The 17,778-nt window shown below is 39.0% G+C and overlaps 1 protein-coding gene across 3 annotated transcripts in view; it reads left to right on the top strand.

The window, feature by feature from the left end:
• The window catches only part of PDE7B (phosphodiesterase 7B), a 424,310-nt gene that overhangs the window by 300,426 nt on the left and 106,106 nt on the right, over positions 1 to 17,778 (top strand). The gene's annotated exons all lie outside the window — the stretch shown is intronic.

Raw genomic sequence — 17,778 nt, 5'->3', positions numbered from 1 at the left:
TATCTAATTTTACCTTTCTGTATTTAATCTAAATCCCTGAGGTTCATTCATGCATTCCTAGTAAAACTCTTGCTGTGGCCAAGTCTTTTTAGAGTACATTAGCTTCTTCATTATCACCACTTCGGAAGTTCATTTATTTCTAGCCTTTCCCCTTTATATTCTATACCTCATTTGAAGTTTTGTTCAATCCCTAGTTCGTAATTCTCTTAATCTCACATGCCTTTGGAAACCCAACCCAGTGGCCAATCACCCTCCAGACATCTTCTGTCAAAATCATCCTTTAATTTGGATTAGAAATGACTGAGGAGAAATTGAATAAAATTCATGATTTGCTCCAAGGTTTTCAATGTTTGGTTCTCTATCACTCCCCATCTATAAATTTCAAAGTGCTGGGTTGCACCCATAGAGTATTACTTTCCTTTGGCATAAACAAGTTCAAATAAAGAGGTAATTTAATTTACCTCAGCCCCTGAAAATTACTAGATGAAATTAGAGCTTGCTATTTCTGATTCTAAGATCCTCAAAAGGCCAATAGGAGATGGACATGTTTGTATTTCTCCTGGCTAGTTAGCTTCCATATCAGCATGTCATATCTGTTTTCTCAGCTCTTTTGGGGACATAGAGATTCTGAATAATACTTTCCATAGTAAAGACAATACCCCTAACAATTCACATCCCCCAAAATACATATTAGAAGACAGGATTGAATCACTAAGACAATGCAATATCCAAAGTAGCCTACAGAGCACACTGCCAGTGTCTCTTCACTCTTTTTTCTGACTATAAAGAGACGATTCACTGGAATTTCACTGCTGCAAGATGACTTGTTTCTAGGATATAGAGACAGAGACAGGATTCAGGTAGTGGTGCTCCCAATTGAGCACATAAATTACCATGCACGAGTACCTGGGTTCAAGATCCCAGTCCCCACCTGCGGGGGGCAGGAGGGAACTACAAGAGTGATCAAGCAGCGATGGAGGTGTCTTTCTCTTTCTCCCTCTCTATTTCCACTACCCATTTCAATTTCTCTTTGTTTTATCAAATAAAATAAATAAATATTTTAAATCCTCTTTTTAAAAAGTCAGAGAGAAAAATTCATAATAGCACTGAAACTCCCCTCAAATGCAGTGGAGGCTAGACTTGAACCCAAGTTCACGCCCATGGCAATGAAAGCACAGCATCAAAGTGAATTATATTTCTGCCCAGAAGTTACCTTTTTCATGATCTCTGGAATGTCTGAATTTCCAGTTCCCAGTCATATAGTTTCATCAAGAAGGATAGGCATGAGCATGGGATCCAGTTTACCACCTTACAGGCACCATAACTCTCCAACGGTATTACACACTGAGTGTTCAACAAAGAAATCAACAAAAGGCCTCTCCTTAATAGGAAATGCTATATTTTATCAGATTCTTAAGGTAAAGTGAATAAGCAAAATAGGAAAATGGATCTTTCCCTTTATATTCTCAAAATTCCTAATTAAAAATCTTTTATCTTCACTTATCCTAATCTTGATAAATACTGTCAATTCATAAAGCTTTACTTTGCAGGTATAATCATAATATCTTTAATATCTGTAAAACAAGTTTCTATTGCACTTGGACCTGTTTTATGTTTTGTTTTACTTCTGAAATCTAAACAAAAAAACACTGACAAAATATGTAAAACTTTAAGCAGAAATGCAATACAGGTGTTTCTTTGTTATATTATTTGCTATATAGCTTAACATAAAAAAAAAAATGCTAGCTCATCACATCTCTGTTGTAGATTCTCTGGAGACTTTCTAGTCCTTGTACTCAAGCTCATCTTCTTCCCCTAACTCAGGGTGCTCTCTATCCTGTCACTATTTCACCTTGCATACTGTTTATGGCCTACTGATTAACAGCGGTGGCCACCTATCCTGAAATCCCCTTTCTCTTATCTTCAGTAGTAGAGACTCTGAATAACCTTTACACAAAATTTTTGGAGATGTAAGGGATAGGTAAATGATATTAATTTTTTTCATTGTATTTTACTTTATGTGGTCTCAGTTTTTCCCCTAGATGTGTAAAATACATCCTTAAATATACTATGACTTTTTTCAGTTTTTATTAGTGATTTAATAGTGACTAATAAGATTATAAGATAACGGGAGTAAAATTCCACACAGTTCCCACCATCAGAGTCCCATGTCCCATCCCCTCCATTGGAAGCTTCACTATTCTTTATCCCTCTCTGGGAGTATGGACAAAAGATCTTTAAGGTGGAAGATCTGGCTTCTGTAATTGATTCTCCACTTGACATGGACATTGGCAGGTCAATCCATACCCCCAGCTTGTATCTATCTTTCCCTAGTTGGGTAGGGCTCTGGAGAGATGAGACTTCAAGACACATTGGTGAGGCTGTCTGTCCTAAGAGGTCAGAATGGCGTCATACTAGCATCTGCAACTTGGTGACTGAAAGGCAGTCAGATATAAAGCAGGACAAGCTGTTCAGTAAACAGGAGCCCAAAGGTAGAAATAGAACCAATGAAAGTAGGAATCTTTATATAGGAAAAAGCTAGGAAGTCTATTTTATAGTATGTTCCAAGAGGCCCATGACTTTAGTAATTTTTGACTAAGTCTCATAGCTCACAAGCAGATGGACTAAAAATATTGTTGGCTGGGTGGTAGCACAGTGGGTTAAGCGCGCTTGGCATGAAGCGCAAGGACCTACTCAAGGATCCTACTTGGAGCCGGCTCCCCACCTGCAAGCAGGTGCCTTCATAGGTGGTAAAGCAGGTCTGCAGGTATCTATCTTTCTCTCCCCATCTCTGTCTTTCCATCCTCTCATGATTTCTCTCTGTACTGTCAACAGCAATGACACCAATAACAACAATAATAATAATCATAAATAACAAGGGCAACAAAAAAGGGAAAAAATGGCCTCCAGGAGCAGTGGATTTGTAGTGCAGGCACTGAGCCCCAGAAATAACCATGGAAGCAAAATATATATATATAGTCTGAAAAGATGTTGTCAGAGTTTAGAATAGGGCTAGGAAACTAGATTAGGGCAGAGAGTAGCTCCCAAACATGAGGGAAATATATAAATACCATTGACTGTTTACCTCATCTATCTTCCTATTTAGCACAGGAGCCTGAGTGACCTCTGAGTTCCTGTCAGTCTGAACTCACCAGGTGACAACTAGGAACATTCTAAACTTCACTCATTTCAGAAACAGACTTCCACGAGTGGAAGAGTAGGCAGTCCCAGCCTCACTTCAAAAAATTCCCTATTGGCTGCTCTACAGTGAGGGCAAGGACCTATGATGAGGCCCCTACAAGAGGGCCTATGATGATGTTCCTGATGAAGAGACAGCAAATAAAAAAAAAAACCTAAAGAAGACACCATAAAATGTAAATATTTACTACTTAGGCCTAGACACCCCCCCTCCTACTCCCTACTTCACATCCCTCAGTCACTTTATCTACTCATTAACTACACAAAAGAAATTGAGTAAGAGATATCCCCTAATCTCTCCTGAAAGCCACTCCTTCTTTAGAAGAAATACTGTATATAATTGGCCAAGAGATATACTGGCAAAAGTATATATATATTAGCCAAAGGGATATCATTATCCCCCATGACAACTTCTATTATAATCATCACACAAGTAAAATACAGTAAAATTTAAGGTTAACCTAGGTCCTGCTCAAACCGGGCCTCCCCATCATCTGGGGCTCTAATCAGGAATCCTTGAATTTTCAAATTGATATGATGGACCTATTCCTCTATTAGATCTCTCTCCACTGTCACTGGTCACTTTCATCAGAAACATCTTACTATAAGATTCTAAAGGACATTTGCTTTATAGCTACTGAAGCCTCTTAACTATTGTTAGCTTACCAATTAGATTAAAATATTAAATACCAATTAGATTAAAATATTATATTAAATGCCAACATTCCCTATGTTTACTGAACAGCTCAGACAGAAGTGAGGTCCTCTGAGAATTTTCTTCATCTGCAATAATATCCATATTGTCAAATGTCACCACATACCTTGTTAGTGAATTGAAACTGGACCTACCATATAGAGTCACTCTGTACAGTTTCATAATTTATCCTGAAATCAAATGAGCTTGTCACTAGGTAAAAACAGGTATATGGTTATCCATGCTATATGCCATTACATAGTGAGGTAAAATGTACTTGCCTTATCTCTAATTACTTTATATACAGTCTATTTTATTATATTTATCTTACTCAAGTCTTTATTATCATTTGTCTGTGTTGCTAATATAAGCTGCCACCAAAAAGCAAACACTCAAAATATAACTTCATAAAACTTTAAAATCAACCCCCAAAGGAATAGTTTGAGACTTCCTCCTAGACATATTGTTTTTATCAATTGCCTCCAATTCTATATGGCTAAGTACCAAAGTACTTGAAAGTTGCCTTCATCACTCACCACAATTCTGAGTCCAATTTTTTTCAAGCATGGGAACAGACACAAGACTGCCTTTCTCCTTCAGTTTATGCACTTTTGCTCTATCCCCATTGGTAAGCTACAATCAAATACTTTTCAAAGCCATTTGTAGGGAGGCAATGAATCACCATAGCCTCTAACTGCTGTGTCTTCTTGCCTGCAACCTTCAATCTAAAATGCTTAGTGAAACTCACATGGCTGCTATTTTCTGTCCAAAGTTTCCTGACTACTTACACTCTACCACCCACCTCTACTTATTTCTTATATGGCTGGAACCCTCGCAACCAAAACGAACAGTAAATAGTGTGGCTCACTGTAGTTTTCCACTAGTCTCATCTGCCACACCCCAACTTATCATGACGTCAGAGGTAGTATCTGGAAACAGCAGAATTAATATCTAAGATGGCTTTTCTTTAATCAAAGCAAAGTTTCCAGATAATAAAACTGATAACTATAAATGGGGAAACAGCTAATACAGCAAATATATTCCCCTACCCCAGTTTCTTCTGTAAATAAAACATGTTCATATCTGTATTATCTGCCATTATGTTTCCACTAATGGAAGAGTAGCTGCAACACAGACTAAATCATTAGCAAAGGCAACAATATTTACTGTGTGGCCTTCGACAATAAAAATTCACCAGCCCCTCCCCTTTCTAATCAGAGTTAAGAGGGCTGTAGGACATCCTTACTCATAGTCAATTCTGTTTTCCTTTCTTAATGTTGTTTCTTTTTTATTTTATTTTTCAAAACATTTTTATTTTTTATTATTGAATAGAGACAGATAGAAATTGAGAGGAGGGGAGATGAAGAGGGAAAGAGACTGAGAGACCTGCAGCCCTGCCTGCTTCACCACTCTTGAAGCTTTCCCCCTGCAGGTAGGGACCAGGGGCTTGAACCAGGGTCCTTGCTCACCGTAGTGTGTGCACTCAACCAGGTGCACCACCACCTGGCCTCAGTTATTTGTTTCTTTACATTTCTACTGCCATCACTTTACTTTTAAAACTAGATTCACTGTGACTAAATTTATATAAGACAAGAGTATAAACAGAAAGGGAACACACTTGCTAATCTACTATTTTAAGTTCTAATCAAACATATGTTCTCAAAGCTGTATCCTTTCCCCCATATATCCTAAGGAGTACAGCACAACCACACCAATGTACTTAGCATATGTCTGGTATAGTCCTAGTTTGCACCTAGGCATACATATTAATAGTGTCATTGTTCACCACCAAAGAATACTGATTTTGAAATAGGTTACTACAAGACTGGTGAGTTACAATTTCTTTTTTCCACAAGGCATTACTTCAAGAAAAATACCTCCCAAACATCACCTACATCGGCAGGAATAAAGATCAGAAAATTTCCTCATTAGAGATGGATAGAAAATTCAGGTCCATTTATTTCTCTGTTGAGAAGTATGTAAGATAAAAGTTACTAGTTAGCATGAGTTTCATTTCCATATATATTTATTTTAATTAACTTTATCTTATACATTGCCACCAGGGTTATCCCTGGGGCTCAGTCCCTTCACAACTCCACTATTCCTCCACTATTTCTTCCTTCTCTTTCTTTTAGATAAGGGGGAAAGGTTGCTGGGTAGTGGCACACTCAGGAGATTACAATGTAACAAAGTGCAAGGACCTGGGTTCAAGCTCCTGGCCCCTACCAGCAAGGGGAAAGTTTCACAAACACTGAAAAAACTCTCTATCTCCTCCTCCCCTTTTGATTTCTTTCTTTCTCCATGCAAAAAAAAAAAAAAAAAAAAATGGCAGGAGGGGGGAGAAATAAAGGAGAGAGACACCTGCTTCCCTGCTCTATTCCTCATGAACACCGCCCCCCCCACCACCTTACACATAAGAATTAGAGGTTGGAACCTGGGTGACCACCCACCCACACCATTTATATTTTAAACAATTTAGTAAATATGCCTCTATATGGATGTCTAGGAGTTTCTCTAGATAAGTAGCAGGAAACTGTGGCTTCAGAACCATTGTGTAGGACAAAGAAACCATAGAAAAGACTTTAAGCGGTGACATTAAGCCATCCAGTTGAGCACACATGTTACTATGCACCAGGGCCCAGGTTCAAGCCCCTAGTCTTCACCTGCAGAGGAAAAGCTTCTTGAGTGGTGAAGCAGGGCTGCAGGTGTCTTCCTCTTTCCCTGTATATCTCCTACTCTCAAATTCTCTCTATCCTGTAAAGTAAAGGGAAAAAATGGCTCCCAGGAGCAGTGGATTCATAATGCAGGTACCAAGCCCCAGTAAAACCCTAGTGAGAAAAACACATATAAAAAACACTTGCTCTGGGGATGGGCACTGTGTGGAAATGTACCCCTCTTGTCCTGTAGTCTTTTCAATATTTCCATTTTATAAATAAAAAAAGAAATTATGATAAAAAATGTGTCCTTATAACATACTATTAATGTTCTTATAACATACTATTAATAACAAATTAAAATTTTTTAATAATAAAAATAAAACAAAACAAAAAAGAACACTTGCCTTTACAAATAAGCATAAAGGAGACAGAGCAAAAGAAAAAGATGGTGATTGTTTCTATTCCTTATTAGGTACTAAAACCATCGAACTGGAGGAGGGGTGGGGTGTCTTTTTTTTTTTTATCTCTAATCCAATTCCCTACCAATTTATTTCAGTTAATAACTGTTTTGAGAAGGCAAGAAAGAAAAATGTGTAGAGTGTTTTGGACAATGTGACTACTGAGGTAAGCGTCACAGAAGCAATCACAGTTTTCTGCAGAGCAGGTGGCTATGGTGACCCCTTCATATATCTGTGTGTCCTGGTTAATGTAATCAGTAGCCTGAGTAGATAATGACTAGGTGGAGATGTTTCCGTGGCAACCATTTCAAAAGCCACACAATGTGATCTCCACACTCACTCAGCAAAGGAAATAACATACAAAGCAAACATTCCAACTGACTGCAAAGATTGGAGAATCCCAACAGCTCCAACTGGAGGTTTTAAGGCATCAAGTATTAGCTGCCAGAGGGAGCCTGAAGTTCCAGACCAGACCCAGGGTTTCCCCCTAACAGACTGATTGTTTGGCTTCTCCTGCCTGTTAGTTTATTAATCTTGAATTTTAAAGCTCTCTTTTTCCTGTGGAACTACTTCTCCAGACAGTCATTTTTGCCACATAAGCACAAGGTCATTTTCATAGGCCACAAAAATATTTGCCTTTGTTTATTATTTCCTTGTAATTGGATTTGTATCATTGAAGGTGAGTTTAAAATTTAGATGGAAAAGAGTTCTACCAATATTATCCCCTAAGTATTTTAGTCTAACATCCAAGTTCTTGATTCATTTGGAACTTACTTTTGTATCTGGTGAAATATAGATTCAGTTTCATTCTTCTGCATATTTCAACCCAATTTTTCCAACACCATTTATTGAAGAGACTTTCCTTTCCTCATTTAATAGTCTGTACACCTTTGTCAAAGATTGGATGTCCATAGGTTTGGGGGCTTATTTCTGGCCTCTCATTCTATTCCACTGGTCAGTGTGTCTATTTATGTTCCACTTTGTTTATTATTTCCAAAGAAAACTCCCAGAAACTCAAATATTTTAAACTGATATCTAGAGCATGCCCCAGGTCAGATCATTGTGATAAACAGTTAGTTGTATTTATATATATTTTTCAAGTTTGAGAGCTACTCTCTGCCCTAATCTGTCTTTTAAATTCTATTTCCCACTGGCACCAACCTTCCAGGCAATAGTTCTAGTCCAACTCCATATTAGCTGTCAAGCTCAAGCAAAGATCACTAAAGTCATGGGCCATTAGAATGCCCCATAAACATCATACTTTTTTTTCCCCTACCCTATAGTACCTATTCTTATCTGCTCTATTCTTACTTTTCGTTTCCTGTTTATTAAACATTTTGTCCTGCTTAGTATCTTACTACTTTTCAGCTATCAAGTTTGAGATGCTACTACAATTCCATCGTAACCTCCCTGGACAGATGACCTTGCCAATATGTCTCAGAACCTTTCCTCTCTAGAGTTCTATCCCACTATGGAAAGGCAAACTGTTTGGGAGTATGAATAGACCTGCCAGTGTCCATATACAGGAGAGAAGCAATTACAGAGCTCCTTTCTTTTGCACACTCAAGAGAATTCTTGGTTCATACTCCCAGAAGGGAGAAATGATGGGGAAAGATGACCAGAGGGTTTTGTTTTTGTTTTTTTTTAATTATTTATTTATTTATTTCCTTTTGTTGCCCTTGTTTTTTTTTATTGTTGTAGTTATTATTGATGTCATTGTTGTTGGATAGGACAGAGAGAAATGGAGAGAGGAGGGGAAGACAGAGAGGGGGAGAGAAAGACAGACACCTGCAGACCTGCTTTACCGCCTGTGAAGGGACCTGCCTGCAGGTGGGCAGCCGGGGACTCGAACCGGGATCCTGACTCCGGTCCTTGAGCTTAGCGCCACCTGCGCTTAACCCGCTGCGCTACAGCCCAACTCCCGACCAGAGGGTTTTGAACCTCAGTTTCATCTAGACCAGAAACATCTAGCACCAGGAATCTTTATTTTTATACCATCACTTAAAGGGAAGTGAATCTGGAGAACACCAGAGGAAGTCATACTTTTTTGCTTATCTGGGAGAGAAGAGGAAAAAAGAAGGATGCTCAGAACTAGTAATATGTGTAGGTGCGACTTAGAAAGTGAAGGTAGGGGGAAGCAATTACAGAAGCCAGACCTTCCACCTTCTGCAACCCACGATGACCCTGGGTCCATATTTCCAGAGAGATAGAGAATGGAAAAGCTATCAGGGGAGGGGATGGGATATGGAGATTGGGTGGCGGGAATTGTGTAGAGTTGTACCCCTCCTATCCCATAGTTTTGTTAATGTCTCCTTTCTTAAATAAATAAAAAATAAAGTTACAGAAGTAGGCCTAACCAATACCATGATCCCCATTTAACTATAGATAGGGAAAGAGACAGTTAAAGGTTTACATCCTTCAAATCTTTTTTATGTGTTTCCAAATTGAAAGCTCAGGATTAACACATAATATCAAGGCCTTATTTCTTTTTTCTCTAATTTGTAAACCAAGTTCCTTTTGGCACCTGAGTGGCTTATAAGTAACCTTAGGATAAAGGGCAGCAGAACTGGTTTTTGAGGAAGGTAACAATTACAGAGGAAAGTCCCTAAGGAAGGCTGGCCAATGCCACAGTACTTAACAACAGCCACCAAAGCAACATTAAGATGGGAAGTGCTTAATCTCAGGAACAGAATACACTAGGGCAGTTATGGATTCCCTCAGAGGCAAGACTCCCCAAGGCTGTAGGTCTCCTGAAGGCCTCATAGCAAATGAGAGAGCGTCAGTGAAAATTGGAAACAACAGAGACCTTCACACTCAATCACAAGCAACCTCACTTCCTCACCAGTTGTGGCTACCCCACCTATAACTCATTCAAATATCCCCTCTCAAGGTCATTGGGCTGTCAGTGCCCACGTTCAGCGGGGAAGCAATTACAGAAGCCAGACCTTCCACCTTCTGCAACCCAAAATGACCCTGGGTCCATACTCCCAGAGGGTTAAAGAATAGGAAAGCTATTAGGGAAGGTGATTGGGATATAGAGTTCTGGTGGTGGGCATTGTACCCTTCTTATCCTGTGGTCTTGTCAGTGTTTCCATTTTATAAATAAAAATTGAAAAAAAAAAAAAGGCAGTTGACAGTAAGACAATTTGCTTTTCGAAGTCAGGCCTGGTTTGAATCCTACATGTGTGTGGGAAGATGTCTTCACTATTCCATACATATGTAAGGAGATTATAAAATCAACCTGACTATCAAGGTCATAGCTAAATGAGATCATTGTGTCTACCAACTTGTCTAGCTCTTAATATTTTTTACTAGATGGAGTTGTACTTAGGACATAGCTTCTGCCTCTGCTAAATATACCTTTCCTGAGACCCAGAGGTCTTCTAGGGAGCATCTGTATATACCCATCAAGTCATGGATAAGAATTATGACCTTTGTGAAGCCTTTTTCATACTTCCCAGGGAATTAACTAATCATTCTCTCCTTTGGACTGCCACCACATCTTCAAGAAACCATCATACTGTAACTGCAGATTCACTGAACCTCAGGACAATATATATAATTTTATTAGACAGAGAGAAATTGAGAAAGGAAGAGAAGATAGGGAGAAAGGGAAACACTAGCAACACTGCTTCATAGCTAATGAAGTGTTTCACTTATAAGTAGGGACTGGAGATTTAAACTCAGGACCTTGTACATGGTAATGTGTGTACCCTGTCCTCTACCCTTTTTAAATTGTCACTAAGATGATAGCTAGGGCTTGTAGCCTGCATGGTGAATCCACTACTCCTGGCAGCCTTTGTTTGTTTTATTTGATGGGAGAGGGAGAAATTGGGAGGGGAGAGAAAGATAAAAAAAGAAATACATGCAATACTACTTTGCCACTAGTGAAGCTTCCCCGTACAGATGGGGTAGGGGTCTTGAACCCAGGTCTTTGTACATGGTAACATGTGTGCTTTATCAGATGCACTACCTCCCAGCCCCCCACACACACCATATGTTTTCAAAGCATTCTGAGAAAATCTGATGCAGCAAGCTTTACTTCAGACTTCTCATGAATGTCTAGGAATAACTGCTATAGTCAATAATAATAACAACAATAATAATAACTGATATATATATATACCCTTCTTATATCAAATAGTAGCCAATGCACATACATCTGTTAGGTTCTAGATACTATTTTATGTGCTTCATATAGATTAACTTATTTACTTCCACACAAGATCCCTATAAAGATGAATTAAGATGAATAAGGTGAAGCCCAAAGGTGAGAAAAAATTCACCCAAGATATAATTTGGTAGCAGGTTACAAACCCCCAAAAATATAATACCAGAACAACATGGGTTATAATACTCTTTATATGTGAATTTTAATGTTCTTTGGCAATATGTATGCCTTACATTCTTTTATGTAACATATAAATGATAATTACTATATTAATGTTTTTCAGTGTTACACTAGTTATTTTCTTTTTACACTAAATTTAACCTATTACCTTTTTTGGTATAAAATTACTTCAATACAACTGAACAAATATTTATATAACTTAATAAGAAGATATATAACTATATATCTAAAGATTATATTTTAAAACTTTTCAACTAAATTTTCTGGTTCTAGCAAGGAGGTGCCAAATATCAAATGGTTCATTTTACCACCCGACCTTGTGTTCTTTGATAATAAAGAGAAGGGTGTGGTGTGACAACTGAGGACATTTGTCAGCTGTCTCCCAAAAAGGAAAGAGAATAGCTATTGTGACAAATTAAAGTTAGATTTGATTCTGCCACCAGTTACTTTAATTTTTCTCACAGGGGAGTTGGTTATTTCCTGTCATGCAAACTGTGTATCACTGAAAGTTTCTCAAAATGTTTACAACATACTGAATAAAAAGAATAAGGGTACAAAGTTGTGTATCCTAAAAGTTCTCCATTGTATTTTTTAAAAATACACCAAAAGTTAATATGGATTATTTTTAAATTACTATTTCTTTTGTACCTCTGATTCTTTTTTTTCTTCCATTAGCATGAATTCCTCTTATAATAAGAAAAAATGAAATTCTAGGGGAAAGAAAAGCATTCAATATACACTATTTCATTTTTCTTCTTCATATTAATGTAGAACTGAAGGGAAAAATGTTGCAGCCATTTGTCATAAAACATTAACTACTAGGTCATATTGGAAAGTGATATAAAGATGAAGTGTATTCCAAAGAGAATGCAGTCAAAGTTCCCGTTAATATTTGAACAGCATTTCAGTTTTTATCTCCACTACTGGGTGTTGAACTCAGGTCCTTGTATTTGCACCACTAAGCAGCTTTCTGACCTAATTTTTTTTAATTCTATAATTTTGAAAGACACCAAAGCACCCAACCACACTATCCATTAGACTTCCATTGGTGCTGTCCATGAAATACCCATGTCTTTTTCTCCCCCTCTCTGTCTTCCCCTCCTCTCTCCTTTTCTCTCTGCCCTATCCAACAACGAACAACATCAACAATAACAATAATAACCGCAACAAAGCTACAACAAGGGCAACAAAATGGGGGAAAATGGCCTCCAGGGGCAGTGGATTCATGGTGTAGGCACTGAGCCCTAGCAATAAGCCTGGAGGCAAAAAAAAAAAAAAATTAAGATGCTCAAGTGATCTTTCACCTCAGTTTCTAAGTTTTACTTTTTTCTTTTTTAAAAAAGGATAATTTAATGAAGAAAATTAAGATCCAGAATTTGGGGCTGGGCAGTGGTGCACCCAGTTGAGCTCATGCACAAGGACCTGAGTTCAAGACCCCCAGTCTTCACCTACATGACAGGAGCTTTACAAGCAGTGAAAAGGTGCTGCAGGTGTTTCTGCTTCTCCCCCTCCACTCTCATTCATTATTTTCTCAATTTCTCTCTGTCCTTTCAAATAAACGAAAGAAAAAAAAAAAAGGTATCCAGAAGTGGTGAATTCATCATGCAGGCACAGAACCCCAGTGATCACCCTGGTGGCAATTTACAGTAAGAAAAGATAGGAAAAGGAAAGGAGGGGTTAGGAGGGGAGGGGAGGGGAAGAGAGGGGACAGGAGCGAGCGGAGGGGGGAGGGGAGGAGAGGGGAGGGGAGGGAAGGGGAGGGGAGGGGAAGAGAGGAGAGGAGAGGAGAGGAAAGAGATCCAGAATTTGAGTCCTGTGATATTGTCTTCCCACTCAACCTCTTATTTAAACTTTTCCATAAAGATATAAACTTTCCCACTGTAATGAAAGGAAAGAAATATGGGGATTCCCCTTGATGGCTGATTGATGTGGCTGCCTGGGTTTGGATTCTGTATACACATCTATGTCATTTTGTATCCTATGCAGGTAAAACACTGCAGATTAGGTATTTAACAATGTTGTAAAAATAAAGGTGTAGAAAGTTCTGGCACAGGGAATCGGGCTGTAGTGCAGCCGGTTAAGCGCAGGTGGCGCTAAGCACAAGGACCCGCATAAGGATCCTGGTTCAAGCCCTGGCTCCCCACTTGCAGTGGTGTCGCTTCACAAGTGGTGAAGCAGGTCTGCAGGTGTCTATCTTTCTCTCCCTCTCTCTGTCTTCCCCCTCCCCTCTCCATTTCTCTCTGTCCTATCCAACAACAATGACAACAATAATAACTACAACAATAAAACAACAAGGGCAACAAAAGGGAATAAATAAATAAAAATAAATATTAAAAAAATATTTAAAAGAGAAAGTTCTGGCACAGTACAAATTCTCAATAAATTTACTATCATGTTATCTATATTCCTACTTCTCTATGATCAGAGATATTCAAGCACCTCTAATGTGTACAAAGAGCATATAACACATTGCAAGGTAAGACGCAATTTACATGGCAGAGCACAGTAATTTGTTTCCCATTCTTTCACTTATAGACTATTTCAAGAAATATTTATTATGATCCCCCTATAATTCCATTCCCAAACATTGTTGCAAATCAAGTAGTAGACAGAAAATGAAAATGGAAGCTGGAAATGTGAGTTTAGGAAAGGTGCTTGGTTAATTTGTAATCTTCTGTGTTTTCAGAAATGTGATAGGTTCTGGTAGTGTTGGGTAGTATGCCAGCTCCCCCTGGATTCTGCTTAACCAAGCACCTGTATGCCTGTATAGGGATTGGTTTGATCCCATTCAAAGTGGTCTATTTACATGGTTTGATCCCATTCAAAGCGGTCTATTTACATAAATCACTTTTACATTTACATAAAGCACCACACTCCCTCCAGGGCATTGGTGGTTCAGTGGTAGAATTCTTGCCTGCTCCTCACCCTCTCCTTGTCATACCCTGATTTTCACCATTCACTTTTCTCTCCACCCTCTCTGCGTCGCATCCTGTTCCCACCGTACTGGGCTAGTATATTTATAAAGACAAGATTGTTTGTAGTTTTAGTTTAGCTTAGCTTGGTATAGATTGTGCTGCGTCCTGCATGAATAAAGAGATACTGCATACAACCCAGCCATGAGTCCCGGGTCGTCTGTTACCTGCCCGTGAAGCCAGCCCGGCGAAAACAACATATGGTGCCTACAACGTGGGACCGGACCTGCGCATCTCCCAGATAAGTGAAGACTTTGCCTACCTATGCACTATGGTCTTCTCTTCTACTTATGAAGAGGTTTGCCAAAGCCTCTACTGTTTCATCATGAGACAGTTACTCTGTCTCTGGAACATTTTGCTCTGGGCCACACTTTGTTTCCCTGACAGGGAACTTTGGTTTCTTGTGACCCTAATCATAGAGCTTGGGAGATACACTGAGATTTCTCCTTGGACTTTCTGGATTCCCTCTCCCATGTTTCCTGAGGAAAAGGACTACATTTTGCTCCGGGCCACAATTTGGTTCTTTATGACCGTGATCGTAGACCTTGGGATATGCATGGGGATTTCCACTGGGACTTTCTGGATTTCTTCTCGCATGTTTCCCATGAAGAAGGACTACTCTAGTTTGAGGAGCATTCTCCAGTACCGTGGCAGTCCCCAAGAATGGAGACACGTGGTTAGTTCTACTCTCCTGATTGGATTCTTTCTTCGATGGGAAGACATTTTTAAAAATGGGTGCCTGAAGCAATCCAGCAGGAACAGTCAGAAGCACCTTAAATGGAATTTTGAAGAGCTTTTTGGACTAGGACGCCCTCCGGGGACTCTTGATGCTACATGGAGAGATCTGTTTTGTAAGAGAGTGATTTGAATGACTGAATTTTTGTTTGACATTGACTTAAAAAAAAAAATGCTGGATGCAGCCATGATTTCTAGAGACATCCAGAAACAATCCAAAAAATTGTTTTTCCTCCTTTGATTTCTTTTTTTCCGTCTTGGCATAAATCTGAAATGTTTAATCCTGAAATGGTATGAGTTATGGGCGGGGCAAATAGTGCAATGATTATGTTAATTATTCTCATGCCTGAGGCTTCTACCATGGTTCTTCTGTTTACCTTTCCACATTTTATTGAGTTTAAACTGTTTAAACAACCTTAAAATCATACTAGAAAGGACTTCCAATTATAATGGAGTTATCAATTATAGTAAACTTCTAATCTGCTACAAGTTTTGTTTGACAAGTGAATTTCAGCTGTCAAGTCTTCACATGAAAAAGCATCTACTCAAATGGAATTCCTGGAAATCCATTTGGATCCTGTTCTCTGACATTGCCCACAAGGTGGAATGACTACAACACACCCCCGGAAACCAATGATGTGACCTGGCACGACCTGAAGAAACAGATTCACAGACTCCAAAGATCACTCTTTACAGAAAAGCGGAATTCTGGTGGCCAACATTCCCCATCGAGACAGACATGCAGCGTTTCATCCCTTGGCATTTTCTTCTGTGGTCAGCTACTTTGGACTGACACCTCCATCAGACTTACTGGTACACGCTGCTGTGTTTCTCAAAGACTAACTTCAGCCAATTGCCTTGAGACTTTATAGACCATGTCTCCTGCCTGCAGGCTCTGCTCCCAGAATCAGAAAACTCTCCCTCCTTATTAGGTTATGCCCACAGATGCAGGAAACGCCCTCTGAGGCAAGAGATGCCCCCAGAGGCATGAAGCACTCCCAGAGGCAAGAAATGCCCTTTCGCCTGCTAGGCCTTGCCCTTTGAGGCAAGAAACATTCCCCTTGGCATCACACTGGTTATTGCTGCTCGCCTATTTTGTTTTCCATGTCTTATGCCAGTTCTTTTGAAAAACGCCTGTACGATATAGGTTTCTGTTCACCCCGCACTCCTGATACTATGGCAAATAGTTAAAAAGAAAGGGGGAGATGTTGGGTAGTATGCCAGCTCCCCCTGGCTTCTGCTTAACCAAGCACCGGTATGCCTGTATAGGGATTGGTTTGATCCCATTCAAAGCAGTCTATTTACATAAATCACTTTTACATTTACATAAAGCACCACACTCCCTCCAGGGCATTGGTGGTTCAGTGGTAGAATTCTTGCCTGCTCCTCACCCTCTCCTTGTCATACCCTGATTTTCACCAGTCACTTTTCTCTCCACCATCTCTGCGTTGCATCCTGTTCCCACCCTACTGGGCTAGTATATTTATAAGGACAAGATTGTTTGTAGTTTTAGTTTAGCTTAGCTTGGTATAGATTGTGCTGCATTCTGCATGAATAAAGAGATACTGCATACAACCCAGCCATGAGCCCTGGGTCGTCTGTTACCCACCCATGAAGCCAGCCCGGTGAAAACAACATGGTAGTAATTACCATCCTCGCAAGAGACCATGAAAACACTGAGAGGATGCAAAGTATCAATGTATGAGACACAGGTTGAAATCTCATAGCTATACCTCTCTCTGCTAGAAGGCATCCCATCAACCTCCCAAATGATGCTAAATCCTCCTTAGACAGTCTTACACATAAATTTCTGAGATACTCTTTGCCATTCATTTGGACACTCACTCCATAGATACTGATTGATACGTATTGTGTGCATCCATGGTTCTAATTGCTTTACTTCAGCAGTTGAAAGAAACAAAATTCTCTGTTAAAGGACCTCTCAGAGAGTTTTTCTATCACATTTGTTGCTCTTGATTAAAGCAATAACTGTTCTTCCAGGAACAATATTAGGTCTCCAAAACATTGACACTATTCTGGATACCAGCTGAATTATCTTAATATTAATATAGAAAATCACTTTCACAAGCAAGCTATAGCAGCTCATAGGAAAAATGACTTTAAAAACAAATGTTGTTAATTAATTGGCTGACAAGCATATTCTAGTCAATCAGTTGTTCTCTTAAACTGGGGATTGCCAAACATGGATAACCTGTTATGAAAGAATTCCAATAAAGCCAAAAACTCCTAACACAAAAACTATTTGGACCCTAACTTAGTTTTTCCTTCAGTGACTCATGACTTCCCAGAATCTTAGACTGCCTCAGAGTCAATTATTTTAAACAGTACTATAACTGAAACTTCAAAATAATCTCCATGAAGAGTTTAAACTTTCTTATTTTTAGTTTTTCCGTTTGCTCAATCTATAAAGGCTAATGGTGTCATCTGAAACTTTGGAAATAATCAAAGGAGTGGGCTTTTATTTCAGCTGTTTGGAAATGACTAACAGAATAATACAATGGATGATTTTCATCTAACATTAATAGCTAGATAAGTAAGAAACACCCACTATATGGAAGTTAATAAGATATGTCACCATAGTCTTATGAAAGGAATGTTCTCAGAATATTCTTTGAACTTTCTATTTAGCAACGCTCACCACCTTAAATCACCCCTTGGCATTATGTTTAAGTGTCTTAAATAGAAAAGATTA

Source organism: Erinaceus europaeus, chromosome 4 (genome assembly GCF_950295315.1).
Source record: "Erinaceus europaeus chromosome 4, mEriEur2.1, whole genome shotgun sequence".
Classification (NCBI taxonomy): Eukaryota; Metazoa; Chordata; class Mammalia; order Eulipotyphla; family Erinaceidae; genus Erinaceus; species Erinaceus europaeus.
Note: the sequence above shows the minus strand (reverse complement) of the source record. Positions and strands in the feature narration are given on the sequence as shown.